Source organism: Gobius niger, assembly GCF_951799975.1.
Source record: "Gobius niger genome assembly, chromosome: 2".
Classification (NCBI taxonomy): domain Eukaryota; kingdom Metazoa; phylum Chordata; class Actinopteri; order Gobiiformes; family Gobiidae; genus Gobius; species Gobius niger.
The window spans coordinates 38,177,325-38,191,091 of record NC_136853.1 but is presented as its reverse complement, the minus strand read 5'-3'; positions in this window follow the sequence as shown (position 1 = coordinate 38,191,091).

Genomic DNA, 13,767 nt, shown 5'->3' with positions numbered 1-13,767 from the left:
ACTGTACCATATATTTTAAAATAGCAGTAGCACTTTGTTCAGTGCTTGAGTGCCGATTTTTTTTAATAACAGTATTCCAGTAATGAATTAATTAATTTCCTGTACAGGCATTATACTGTATCTGTTTATATTAGTTTTTATTTCACTGGTTCAGCCTCATTTTAAAGACGGAAAGATTGATGAAAGGAGCTTCAGGGTGACAGTGGAGTGGCAGGTGAAAGGTTGTGTGGAGAAGAGAAATGGGATTGTGGGGCCAAGTGCAGACCAAAGAGGAGAGGCAATACTTGAACCGCGTTCAGACTTAAGTGATGAGCCCTCAAGAGTGAGCTGCGAACGAGACTCAACCGCGAAACTTTACTTTAGAGATAGAAAAAATCATGGGTGACGTCATGTTGTTAAACTCATGGAAGAAATGGTGGAAGATATAATAAAAAAGCTTTTGTTGCCTTTATTGGACAGCAAAGTCTCAACTTAAACCCACTGCTGCTGCCAACCTGCTAGTCTTGAAACCGAACGTCTTTATTAATCTTTTTTTTTTTTTTTTTTTCATGAAAACTGAGTTCATGAAAATGGAGTTGTGTCATGTGGTGCTCCTCCGTATGAGCCTTCTCACTGATCATGTAGGCCAGGGCGGGGTGGCAGCAGGCCCAAGGGACAAATCCAGTGAACACTTGTTAAAGTACTGCAAAGACAATTTACTTAAAAAACAAAAACTTTATCAAAATGTGTTTGTGAAGGTTCTCATCCAAGGACTATCCATTGGAGAAATAGGTTTAAATCATTGACTGGACTGGGTTTGGAAAAGTTGAGGACGTCCATATAATAGTAGGGGCAACAGTGGCACAGCTGATAGAGCGTGTACTTACTTACTTACTGTAACGCGCATTGGGCTTGATAAAGGTAAAAAAGCGCGATATAAATTGAGTCCATTTACCATATAATCTACCATAGTGCTCTCTGCAGGTTCGGCCTTCCTCACCTCCACTGTAAAGTACTGTATGTCTTTGCTGTAGCTGGAAGCTTGTTTTGAAGCTTCTCATGTATCAATCAGCAAATGTCCAGTCACATGGTACGTTCAGACGATCAAATCAAATTCACTTTATTTATCTGTTAGGAACTTCACTTGCAGAGGAAGTGCCAGTACGGGCCCAATAAAAACCATCCATCCATCCATTTTCTTCCGCTTTATCCGGGGCCGGGTCGCGGGGGCAGCAGTCTCAGCAGAGATGCCCAAACTTCCCGATCCACGCACACCTCCTCCAGCTGTTCTGGGGGGACCCCGAGGCGACACCAGGCCAGCTCGGAGACAAAGTCCCACCACCGTGTCCTGGGCCTTCCACGAGGCCTTGTCCCACTAGGACATGCCTGGAACACCTCTCGCGGGAGGCGACCAGGAGGCATCCGGAACAGATGCCCTAGCCACCTCAGCTGGCTCCTTTCGACGTGAAGGAGCAGCGACTCTACTCCGAGCTCCTCCCAGGTAACTGAGCTCCTCACCCGATCTCGAAGGGCGCGCCCAGCCACCCTGCGAAGGAAACTCATTTCGGCCGCTTGTATTCGCGATCTTGTCCTTTCGGTCATTACCCAAATCTCATGACCATAGGTGAGGGTGGGTAAAAACCAATAAAAAACATACAATACAAGCAACATGTGCAGCAGGCAGATAGAGGTAGGGAGGAAAGTGGAGCCCTCTTTGTCCCCCAGAGGACAATCAGGTTCTTATACTTTTACTGCATCATTTAAAGTCATAAAACCAAAGAGTATTTGGTACAAGCTCGACTAACGCATAATATGGGCAAGCATGTTGAGGCTGAGTGACGCTTGCCTCATAGCAAGAAAGTCTCAGGTTTGAATCCTCTGTGGGCCTTTCTCTGTAGGGCCTGTTCTCCTGGCCGGGTTTTCTCCAGGTTTTCTCCGGCTGCTCCTTTCTTGCCTCATCAACCCAAAGAACGTGGGCGACTCCTGACCGCCAACCTATAGTTCCAATCTGCAAGACGGGTCCTTTTAACCATAACAACTGCCCTTTAAACAGTTATGTAACATAATGTATTTTACATCGTATATTTTCTTTTCCCTAAATCATCCCTTGCGTAAAGGCCTCCACAGAGACACAGCTACAAAGTTTGCTTACTGACACCCACACGGCTCCCTATTTGCGAAATACTGAATTATTTAAAACATGATAATCAACACGCACTAGTTTAATCACAAAAAAATCATACATTAATAATAGAAGAAACAGAGAAACACAAATCAGCACCTCCCAAATGGCCGTCCTCATCAAAGTGAGGCGGCTAATGTTTGAGCCTGACTTATTAGTGTGTTTCACTGTAATGCAATCGAAGCCCCTCTCTCCTCTTTAGCTGCAAATAAGACGAACAAATCAATGCTTATGGAAAATTGCCTCTCCAACTACAAAGTGGTCAGTGATGTTTAGGAGTAATTGGCTAAAGCTGTTACGCAAGGTAAATATAGATTTCCATTATGGCGGCAACACATGAAGAGTGAATGAAATGAAATTGCAAAGAGGCTGTTTGATTTCTCTCTTGTATCTTGTGTGAGGGGAAATATATATAGACCCAATTATCGCCCGTGCATCCCGAAGACATGAATGAACTGTTTTTTTTTTTTTCTGATTACCCTGCAAACTTTCCGTCCAACTTTTTCTCTCCCTATATATATCAAAAGCCCGGATCGCGGACAAAGTTCAAGTTCCATTTTGTTGCGAGCTTCAAACGGAAATGTGGTCGGATGAGGCAACGGTGACATCAGAACAAGCCTCTTTTTTTTTTTTATATATTTGGGATATCGCACTTCATCAAAATACGCTGCGGGAGCACACGGGAAGTCGTCTGAAAGTGTGAACAAATATGGGGGGGGGAGGAAAACAGCTCTGTGCGACTGGATCACGTCGCTTTCAAAAAACATAAGCTGCAGCTTTCTTTGACATGTGGAAATCATAACCCTGTACGCTCACTTTCTGATCCGATACACCGGGTTTGTGTTTTCGTTAACCGTCCAAAACGTTCACCTTTTTTCGCCATCTCAAAAAAAAAAAAAAAAAATCATTTCATTTGTTTCAACGGGTTTCAAACCAGTGCTTCTCAAATAATTACCCCATTGAGGTTTAGGGAGGCGGATCTCCATGGGGCTGATTCGCCGGCAAAGCAGAAGTCTTGTAAATTAAGCTCGTTTCACTATTCCAGTTTAGGGATTCTATTTGAGATGGCGAGTAATAAATAAATAAAACATCTTGAGGTAATTGGCAAACATCTCTGGAATGAGAGGCCGCTGCACGCTGCTTCATAGTGAGGCGGTATAGTACAAATTGACCATGTTAGGGGACTTGTTGAACTGCGACGGTGAAGCCCTTAAAAGTTGGGACGATGTGCTGATGAACTCATCCCAGTCCATCTGGTCCAACCTTTTTCTTTTTGTACCCGGCGAGCTGCTTTTACTGAACAAAAACATCGGAGAGCTGCTTGGAGACACTTGGAGTTCACCAACGAGAGTTAGTCGGCCAAGATGATATATTAAATAAAATGACTTCAGTTTTAGCCTCATGAATAAATGTAAATAATGAACTATTTACAGATTATAGGCAAAAAAGAGAGAAAAATCCGAGGCAGTCCGATACCTTTATTGAGTGGACATGCCGACACGTTCGACCTTCTTCAGGACATACCAAATGTTTACAGATTATGTTCAGCAAGGACAAACAGAAAATGTATCTAAAATGTGAGACATCAAGAATCTGCAGAAATGTGGAAAGCCTTTGGCGAGCTGCATGGGGCATGGAGAGCTACTGGTTCTAGTAGTTCCCTCTAATCATATCTTTTATTTATCTATTCATTTATTTGATTCAGGACAGTGCCTTTTAGTCAACCAAAACCTCCAATATAAAGTGGCAGAATTAGCACAATAGCAAAATTTACTCCGTCTTGGACAAGAAATAGTTATCGATTTAGTCATTTCAGTGCAGCTTTTTAGTTAGTCTCTGATTTCCCCTGATTTAGAGGCACAATCTTTTTCATTCCATCACTTTTCCAATCCAACTTTATTTAATGCACTTTAAAAACAACATAGTGGACAAAAGTGCAGAACACAACAGCAAAAAGTCACAGTAAAAATTCGGAGCACACAGGTACAAAGAACACCAGGAACACAAACAGGTACGTAAGATGAAAGCACAAAAGTTTCTTAACTCAATGAAAGGCTCCAGTAAGAAGTTTTAAGAGCCGACTTAAAAACACAAAGTGACTCAGCCAGCCTGTCTAAGGTGCAAAGGCAGTGCTTTCCACGATGTTGGGCCTGCAAAAGTTTTTTAGTTTAGTTTATTTATTTAGAAAAACAGGGACAGTGTACAATAAACATTAACCTCAAGGGGAGAGATGCATTGTACCAGGTTATAGCTCAAGTGCTAATTTCCACCTTGTGCAGGCTGATGTTCTAGTAAAATACATAAAAACATCCTGCATACATGGATAATGGCATTTACATTGACCAACTTCAGAATAGTAAAAGCAAAAGCTTGATCGCCTCTCAGTTTCCTTTGAGTCCTGGGACGACTAACAAAGAGTGTTGTCCTGACCTGAGGCTGCGAGCAGGAGTATGAGTATGAAGAAGGTCGGACAGATATGAAGTTGCAAGGCCGTGAAGGCATTTAAAAACAAATAAAACAATTTTAAAGTCAATCCGGTGATGGACAGGGGGCCAGTTTAAGGACTTTAAAACAGGCGTTTTGTGCTCACGCTTTTTAGTGCCAGAGAGAAGGCGTGCAGCAGCATTTTGGACAAGTTGAAGTGGGAAGTTTGGTTGAGCCCAATGTACAATGCATTACGACAGTCTAGACCAGTGTTTCCCAACCAGGGGTACGGGGACCCCTGTGGGTACTCGAGGACCTAGCAGGGGGTACTTGGAACTATTTCAGATTGAAAAAAAGGGGAAAATGTAACATAATCTTTAGAGGAAAAGCTATATTTTTCAGTAAAATGTGTTGCTTTGGGAGAATTTTAAGTTTATTTTGACTGCAACATTGTCCTTTTTCTTACAAATACCACTTTTAAGTTATTACTTTCTAAATAAACTGTAACACCCTTGAGGTAAGAGGGTACACAGTTGACCACTGAAAGGTCAAAGGGGTACGAAAGACAAAAAACGTTGGGATAAAAGCATGAATTAAAATCCATCTTTGTCCAGTTTTGTCAGGTTTTGTCCCGGTTCAGACCAGGCTTTGTCCTTGATTTAAAGCAGGCTTGTGTTTGGACGAGGCGAGATCAATCCGGTTCTAAAGTAAAAGGTTGGCTTGTGTCTTATTTTACCTGACAGGATCATGCTTCCTGTCAGGTAAAATTGTGTGGAAAACTTGCAACTTGTGTGAGAACCCCTCCGGAAGGATGACTTCTGCTGTTGTATAATGATCCGCCCAGCAGGTGGCAGCAGCGGGCTGTGTTTTGAATGCCACGCTGAGATATAAAAAGTAAGCCCTTGTGTAGTGCAACAAAGAACTGTTACCTGGATCATTTGAGTAGTAGGCCAATAAAGTAAAGCGGCTACTCCTAAAATATTTAATCCATTTACCACGACCTACGAAACGCTGCTCTAATTTCTTTTTATGGAATATACAGCTCTTACGAATTGGCTCATGGTCGGTGCCAGTCCTCCCTATAAGTTCCCCAGGTATAGCTATAAACTGACAAATGTGAAAGAGCCAAGTGATGTCGCGAACCTCACACACCGCGAAGTCGTTCTGTCACCAAAACAACGTTGTCAGACCTGCTGCCACCCACCAACAGTGACACCCGCCACAGTGGCAGTGAGCCCGGGAGAGCTGTCACCTGGTGCGCACCCATGCCACCGAAAAAAAGCTGCCAGCCCGCTACAATGCACTCACCTGTCGAGCCTGCCACTGGCAACTCTTAATCACCTCGCGCTAGCTATGGGGTGACTCACTTTTGAGCAAATACAATATACAGTCAGCAATGGAGCTCGCAAAACAACAAGCCTAATCAAGTGCGCTCACACAAACACACACACACACACACACACACACACACACACACACTCACTATATGTGTGTCTGTGGCATTGCACCTTCAACACATCAGCTCGGAGAGGAGGGAGAAAAAAAATGCCTAAAAGCCCTCATCACAATCTGGACGGTGACAAGACTTGTGCACAAATTAGGGGAAATTTGAGTGGGAATAACAATATGACAGCCGGCAGAGAGGCACCAAACATCAAGTGTCAAATCTATTTTCAGCAGATAGTCAGAGCAGTGTGACAAACAACAGCAGTGCTTCTCAATCAGTCAGCCCCGTACGGCGGGAGTGTGGCAAGCAGGAACTCGCGTGAGTTTTTTACCTTCAGGAGGAATGAGAGGTGATCTGAGCTGAAGGTCATAAGGGAGGTTAAATTAGCGGGAAAGTTAGAGGGTGGAAACTTGTGCATTCGCTATTGTCTGCACGAGGGTTTACATCATTATAGTAAGGCAGGGATGCGGAAACTTTCACAGTGTGTAAGTGTGAACTTTTAGTTTTGAACACCACTTAACTGGAGAAGCAACCATGCTGGATTATCACGATCTGGATTATTACAGTGGCGCCACAAAAATCCATGCTAAAAGGCTCAAGTAGATCCACATTCAGGCTCCACTCGGCACCATGCTGGACTCATCTGGTTGTAGATGGAACAACGATTACTTTTATCAAGAGGTGTTACGACAAGGCAGCATCGGGAAACACACAGTCTGCTGTTACTCACTTAGAGACACATAACATTTGACAAAAACAAAACATTTGATTTCTGTGGAGATTTGTTGTTTTGCCACATTTTTGAAATGGGCAAAAACGGGCAGTAAAGGTCCATCCTCTTCACAAATGATGTTCCAGATTGATATTACTGTGATCGTGTCATTTGCTTTGTAATGTCCATTTGGATTTTGCCAGTTTAAAACAGAAAGGATCATTTCTGCACAAGGTCGACAGAACCAGTGGATCCTAAACTTTTCTCTGTTTGACCCGGTTTTACAAGTGGAAACATCTTTGACCCAAGAGTCCTTCTCCGACTTGCCACACTTGTATGTATGGAGCAGTTATTTAAGTATATTATATTATAGAGCAATAACCAATAAAATGCATAATTACAGGTCGGGAATCACTGGACTAACCAAAGACTTTGACCAGATGTGAGCATAGAGAAAGGATTGGAGTAAAGTGGCAAATGAATGCACTGTCATCAGAGAATAAACAAGTATTTTTCGAGGTAACTGTTTGGCACTTGCGCTTTAATACAGATGTGAGGATGTGAAACTTTAAATGGGAAATTAAGTAAAGGAATCAAGTTTAAAAGTTCAATTAGGACGAGTACAGTCTTCCATGCCGTTGAGAAAAACATTGTCAATCCTTCTGGTTCTAAATCATAAAACTGGAAATGCAAAAACTACTAATTGTTGCCAGAAGACACCTCCACGCCCCCACCTGCGATACCCATCCCGCCAGTGGAGTGTTGCACTGGGCAGCGTATCCCGCTGCTTTTATGGACGGACCACACCCTGCCCGGCTCTTTACAAACTCCCACGTCACCGGGCCCTGTGCGAGGGAACCCTGTACGTGCATTAAAAACAGGACAAAAAAAAAAAAAGTGCTTCTCAAAATGCTATAAAATTAATGCGATTTCCAGGGTTTTTATGAATCCTGCCAGATGCCAAATACATAACTTCAAACAAATTGACTTCCAATTACTGGCGCGGCACGCAGCACTTCCAGATGTGCAACAGATGGGGCAGGGGGCGACCAAAGGTGTCCCGGCTGGGCTCTCTCTGTGTTCGGAGGCAGTAAAAAAAAAAAAAAAAAGTGCGTACAGTTGTGTGTGTTTTAGATCAGGCGGGCTTGCGGGCTCGGGGGTGAAGGGAAGGACACGGGTAGAAGGGGCTGAATGAATGAAAGAGCATCATTAGTAGAGACACTGGAGATCCATATGTACTGAGGTTTATGTGCAAGAGAATAGAGTTGAATCAAGATGGTGCCGGCGAAATGTAAACGCTAATCTGATTTACAACGTATCTGCAGTGCTGGGGATTAGAGAGTAAAAAGGAACAATTAGGGGGGCAGGCTTTCGCGCATATTGTATGTTAATAGGGTATAGTGGGCACCTATGCACACGCAGGAAAAAAAAAGAAAAGAGGAGTACATTAGACATGATTAAAGCAATTCAATAATAAAGACTTGTTTTAAGGCGGATACGGATGCTGCACTATATATGTTGTTAACAGAGTCCTCAGTGAGAGTTGGATTAGCCAACAGAAAGCAAATAAATTGGGATCTAAGTGGAAGGAAGTGGCTTGATTTTTAGTTGCCCACCGGTGGAATAGAGTAGGATTTATGGCGTCGTCAAGAAGGTCTTATTAACGCTGGACACCGGAGATAGAAGATTAATAGACAAAACAAAAGAATGTTATCACAATGACTATGTTGTGTTTATTTGTGCTAACACATTCAAATTAATACAATGTTGAAAAAATGAAAGAAATCAAGCAAGGATTTTTGATTAGGTGAGTTTTTCAATCACGATTAATCGCACTTGTGGAATTCGATTAATCGCGGCTGATTTTTCTCAATTATATTAATTTTTACACTTGTCCAACATAAAGCGGTAAAATTTAAAACATTTGATGATTCCACTTAGATCCCATTTGCTTTCTGTTGGCTAATCGAACTCTCATCGGGGGACTCTCGGACATATATATTGTAGCGTCCGTATCCGCCTTCAAACAAGTCTTTATTTTTGAATTTAATTAAAATGTAAATATAGTGGGGCTGTCAATCAATTTTTTTTTTTTTAAAATCGCGATTAATTGCACTTGTGGAGTTCGATGAATCGCGGTAAATTTTTCTCTAACAATTCTATTTATTTTTTCTACTTGTCCAATGTAAAACACTTACATTTAAAACTTATTATTATTGATTGCACATTTCATTAACCAAATATACCCACAGTTTCATAATTATGGGAAAAGCCCAACAGCTTCTCACCAGGATCTCTTCTCTCTTCTTCCCAAGGACATTTTCTTTGGTGCTGAACATTTTGGACAGAATCTGCAAACTTTTAGGTTCATAAAGTCGAGTATAAGGAAAAAAACGAAGTCATTTTTGTTGAAATAGGATAATTAGACAAGCCTTTCTGATACATAAGCAGCTCTTTGTCGCTTTTGTTTCATAAAAGTACCTGCATTGTGTGAAAAGACTCCAGGCGGTATCACTTTATTTTACACTACCTTGATACATTGTACCAAACAAAATGCATTACAATGTAAGGTGCTCTGTAACATTCTGTAATAACTTGTACCTATGTAGTACGTACACAATGGAATAACTTGTATTAGTACTTTGTAGGTACATAACGTAATAGGACATAAGACCCTTAGGGTGAAGGCGTTATGGTTAGAGTTAGACTTATGTCTTATTACATTATGTACCTACAAACTATAAATACATATTATTCCATTGTGTATCTAACCCATAGGTACAACTTATTACATATTGTTACAAAGCCCATTACATTGTAATACATTTAGTTTGGTACTATGTATCAAGGGTAGTGTAAAATAAAGTGTTACCCTCCTGGCTTACAATATGCAGTTAATACAAGTCTTTCGGGTCATGTGTGGCTCAGACACAGAAGTGTGTTTGATCAAAATATATGATGCAATTATTAAATTAACCACGATTAATTATGTTTTTGATTAATCGCAGTTAAATTTGGCAGCCCTACTTTAAATACAAAATGAACCATTGTAGCTAATAAAACGTATGCCTATCTGAGAGGTAGTACAAAAAGTATGTAAAGAATGGACAAATAGATGGGATTCAATAATAAACTGCACATGTACGGTACAGGAAAACATGGACATTGAAAAATCTAAAGCGAAACCAGAAAATGACACGTTTAATTGCGGCACAGGACGGTGAAGTAGCCATGTACGCCCCTCCTCTCATTACCGCCCTGTTTCAATGGTCCAGACAGACCGGGGACCAGTGTCTGTGCACCTCTGCCTTTAATTCACCATTAGACCTTTATGCTAATCCAGCCAGTGACACCCCCCCCCCCCCCCCACCCCCCTCCCGCTGTACAGACGCTCAAACCCCGCGCGCTCTTTGCTGTGCGGCTCGCATTTTTAACCTTGTGTAATCTCTCTGACCTTGCTGTGAGTGAATGGGAGAGAAGTCACTGATTGATTTGTAATTCAAAAGAGGAGTGGTGACCGTAGTGGCCCCTGATGGCGCGGCGCTGTGACGCTCTCCTTTAAACTAAATACGGGCGACTAAATAAGTGAGCACTTGCACATGTTTTCTGTGACCCCTGTATTATAAATGCTGATTGTCATTTTTGAAGTGGTTTTATTAGAAAAAAAAAGGTAAATTAAAAAAAAAAAAAAAAGGAATAATTATGTGTGGTACACTGTTGAACTGAGAACTTATAATGACTTTTTGCATTTTTTTTTTTCTCCTTACAGAGACCCAGTGGTGGAAAAAGTCTTTCTATTCTGCCCCATTAATATGTTTTCTGCAGGTTGCAACATTGTTTCCAGATACCATTTCAATACTCAATATTGTAAAGAAGCATGAACAAGAAAACAAACAATATCTGGGTCTTTTGTACACTTTTTAAATGATTCTTGACTTGAAAATGTAAGTTGGTATAAAAGTGAGCTCTTTGCATTGTGGGAATAGTCGAACACAGACATAAGTTTGGAGTTGGGACCATGAGAGAGCGCACCCTGTTCATTAGCAGCAGATAATTGGTGCAGCTTGGCCCTGTGTTTAGGCTGTGATGGGCATCTCTCTGCATTATTCATCCTTTCTCCTGTTCCCTGTGCCGGCCCGGGCCACGCAGCCATGGGCCTCAGAGCTGCTCTCATCTATTATAGATAGGTAATTGTTTATTAAATGCAGCCCTGACCCTATTATGCCTATTACCCCTGTGCTGCACTAGTGCGGCTGAATTTTTTCCATATAGTAAAAAGATCTGAGGGTCCCCTGCCGTGGACGTGAGGCCGATTGGCGTAAGTACCGAGTAAGTGTCAGCATCCACAGTGAAGGGAGAAGAAAAGGATCTGGAAATACATAGAGAGTGTAAAAAAGAGCAGAGCTGGCAGGGAGAAGGATGATGAAAAATCACGCCAATGCCCGTGTGGCAGCCATCGGCCAGAGAAGGATCTCAGTGCTCTCCTGAAGGCGCGAGGATGGTGCAAAGACAAAGGCTGAGCTAAAGAGACGCTTTGCTTCTCATTACACTGACTCCTAATCTACCTCTGCCCTGTCCCGGGCAATCCCTGCTCCAGGCACTGGAAGGCTAAAGCTTCAAACCAGCCAGTTTGTCCAAAGCGGATTCATTACCTTAGATAGGACTAGCAATGAGTCTAAAATGTCACAGTTAAAACTCATACTTCACTCAAAGCGTTTAAAACAGCCACTAGAGGTCAGTATTACAACACAAGTTCAGCCACAGCCTCTTGCTTCTGTGGCACCAGTAGATGCGACCAGACACAGACATTTCAAAATATTCAGGTAATGGAAATGAATTGAAATGAAATGATTAAGTTGAGTTAATTACTCGGTAGCTTAGGCAAATCAGCTTAACTTATATCAAAATCATTATTTCACCCAGAACGGCAGATTTGAGAGGGAGATATTTTGCCAACATCTTTAAAAGCTGTGTATGCAAATTATTAAGAATAGACTGGTGGATTTCAATCGAATGACCTAATGCTGGAGCTCCTGAGACCAAATAGACGTGTTCTGTAAAATGACTTTGAAGTCACACATTTATGAATGACACTGATTTCGTGTTATAAGAGTAAACATTTTGAACACAAGGCAAAAACACGTTAAACTGTTCTCCCAGGCCGGAGAGAGGGCTTGGCCACACAGCTGTGAGGAGCTGTGATGTGGTTTGATGTAGGCTGTGCTCGGTGCATGTCACTGGTTATTGGCTGAGGTCTGCAGTGATTAACATGGGGTGTTAATGAGCAGGTCGCGGGGTGTGCGAAGCTAACAATGCAGTTCAGTCACACAGAAACACGCTCAGCAGCAAAGGTGCCTTACAACAATTTAAATATTAAACTTAGTCAGAATGTAGATGGCGGCACTGACATATATGCAAATATATATATATATATAAGCTTGTATTTGTTTTTTGTACTTATGTGTAGCCGACAGCGCTTCTCACATGACACAAGTCACCCAAACATTTAACACAGTTCTAGGGGATTTGTTATTAATTCACTCACTCCACACACATTAGTGAAAGTTATATATATATATATATTCACTAATGTGTTCATGTTAAAATTGTAGAAATCTTGTATAGGCTACTGTTTGTGCAAGTGACATATTCTATATAAATTATAAATCTAAATAAAAAAGATACACAGATATTTCCCACTTGATTTGATGTATTTAAATGATTGTGTAGATCATGTGAAGTCATTGTTGTCTTTTACAGTAAGAATATAAAGCATACATCATTCATCATACATTTTCCACATTTTACTTTTGAAGTAAATTTGTTTTACTTCAAAAGTAAAATGTGGAAAATACTAAAATATAAAGAATATTTGTGTTCTGATTGCAAATGTGAGGATACAAATTACTTAAAATACAATTTCTGTAAGACCAAGGCCAACATTAATGCTTTTAAAAATCTTTAAAAAGACACATATGGAAAAAATGAAAAAAGAAAATAAACTGTAAAATAGGTGAATTTACAAATAAAATGAAATTGAATAAGCAAAGAAAATAATGAAATAACAAAACAAAGGAATTTCTAAATTTACAACCTGTGGCTGATAAACAAACATGTAAATAAACATAATAAGAACGACAAAAATCCTACGCAGCAGCAGCAGGACTCTTGTGAAACGTGCGGCTGAGCTGCGTTAAAGTGTGCGATAAGAATAACGGAGGGAGAGGAGGGAGAGGAGGAAGAGGAGGGAGAGGAGGGAGAGGCAGCGTCGCTCTCCCTCTCTCTCTCTCTCTCTCTAAACCTTATTCCTGTATCAGCTTTGATTAAAGAGCCCCAGACACTGCTAATACCCGCCACAATGAAGGAGATGCTGCTACTTCAATGGGCCTCGTCTGTTGTATATTGTGTTCAGTAAATAATTCCAAAGCTGCCGTCTCCACCGGGCCTCGAACGCATCATCTGTGTGGCTGTAATGGCGCAACAGGATTAGCGGCATTCAATCGTCGTCGCTCAATCTGGAAATAGTTTATCGCCACGGCGGCCTCACACGGAACAAATAAAATGTAATTAAATGGAGGGTACGGCAAAAGAGGAGACACGCGAAAACACATCGGATATTTACTTAACATGCAAATTTCTTCCTTTTTTTTTAATACCGAGAGAGAGAGTAAAATACCTTTTTCCACATTACGGTATTTGTCATGTTCAGTTGGAGCTGTCATAGCTAGAACAGTGTGCGCTAATGTGTGTAATCTGCTTTGCAACACATCAATTATGATGGATATTGCTGCGGCGCCATGCTTCCAGGGTTTTTATACAAGCCTAGAGGGGAATCCGTCTTTTCTTGTTAGGCAACCTGTTTAGTAAATAATGATCCACTTTGAGGCTGAACGATGCTGTATAATGTGATTGGCACACACACACACACACACACACACACACACACACACACACACGCATTTTATGCATCGGCTCGTGTGAGAGGCGGAGGTGCTTTGCAGAAAGGATCAAGCCGACTAGATC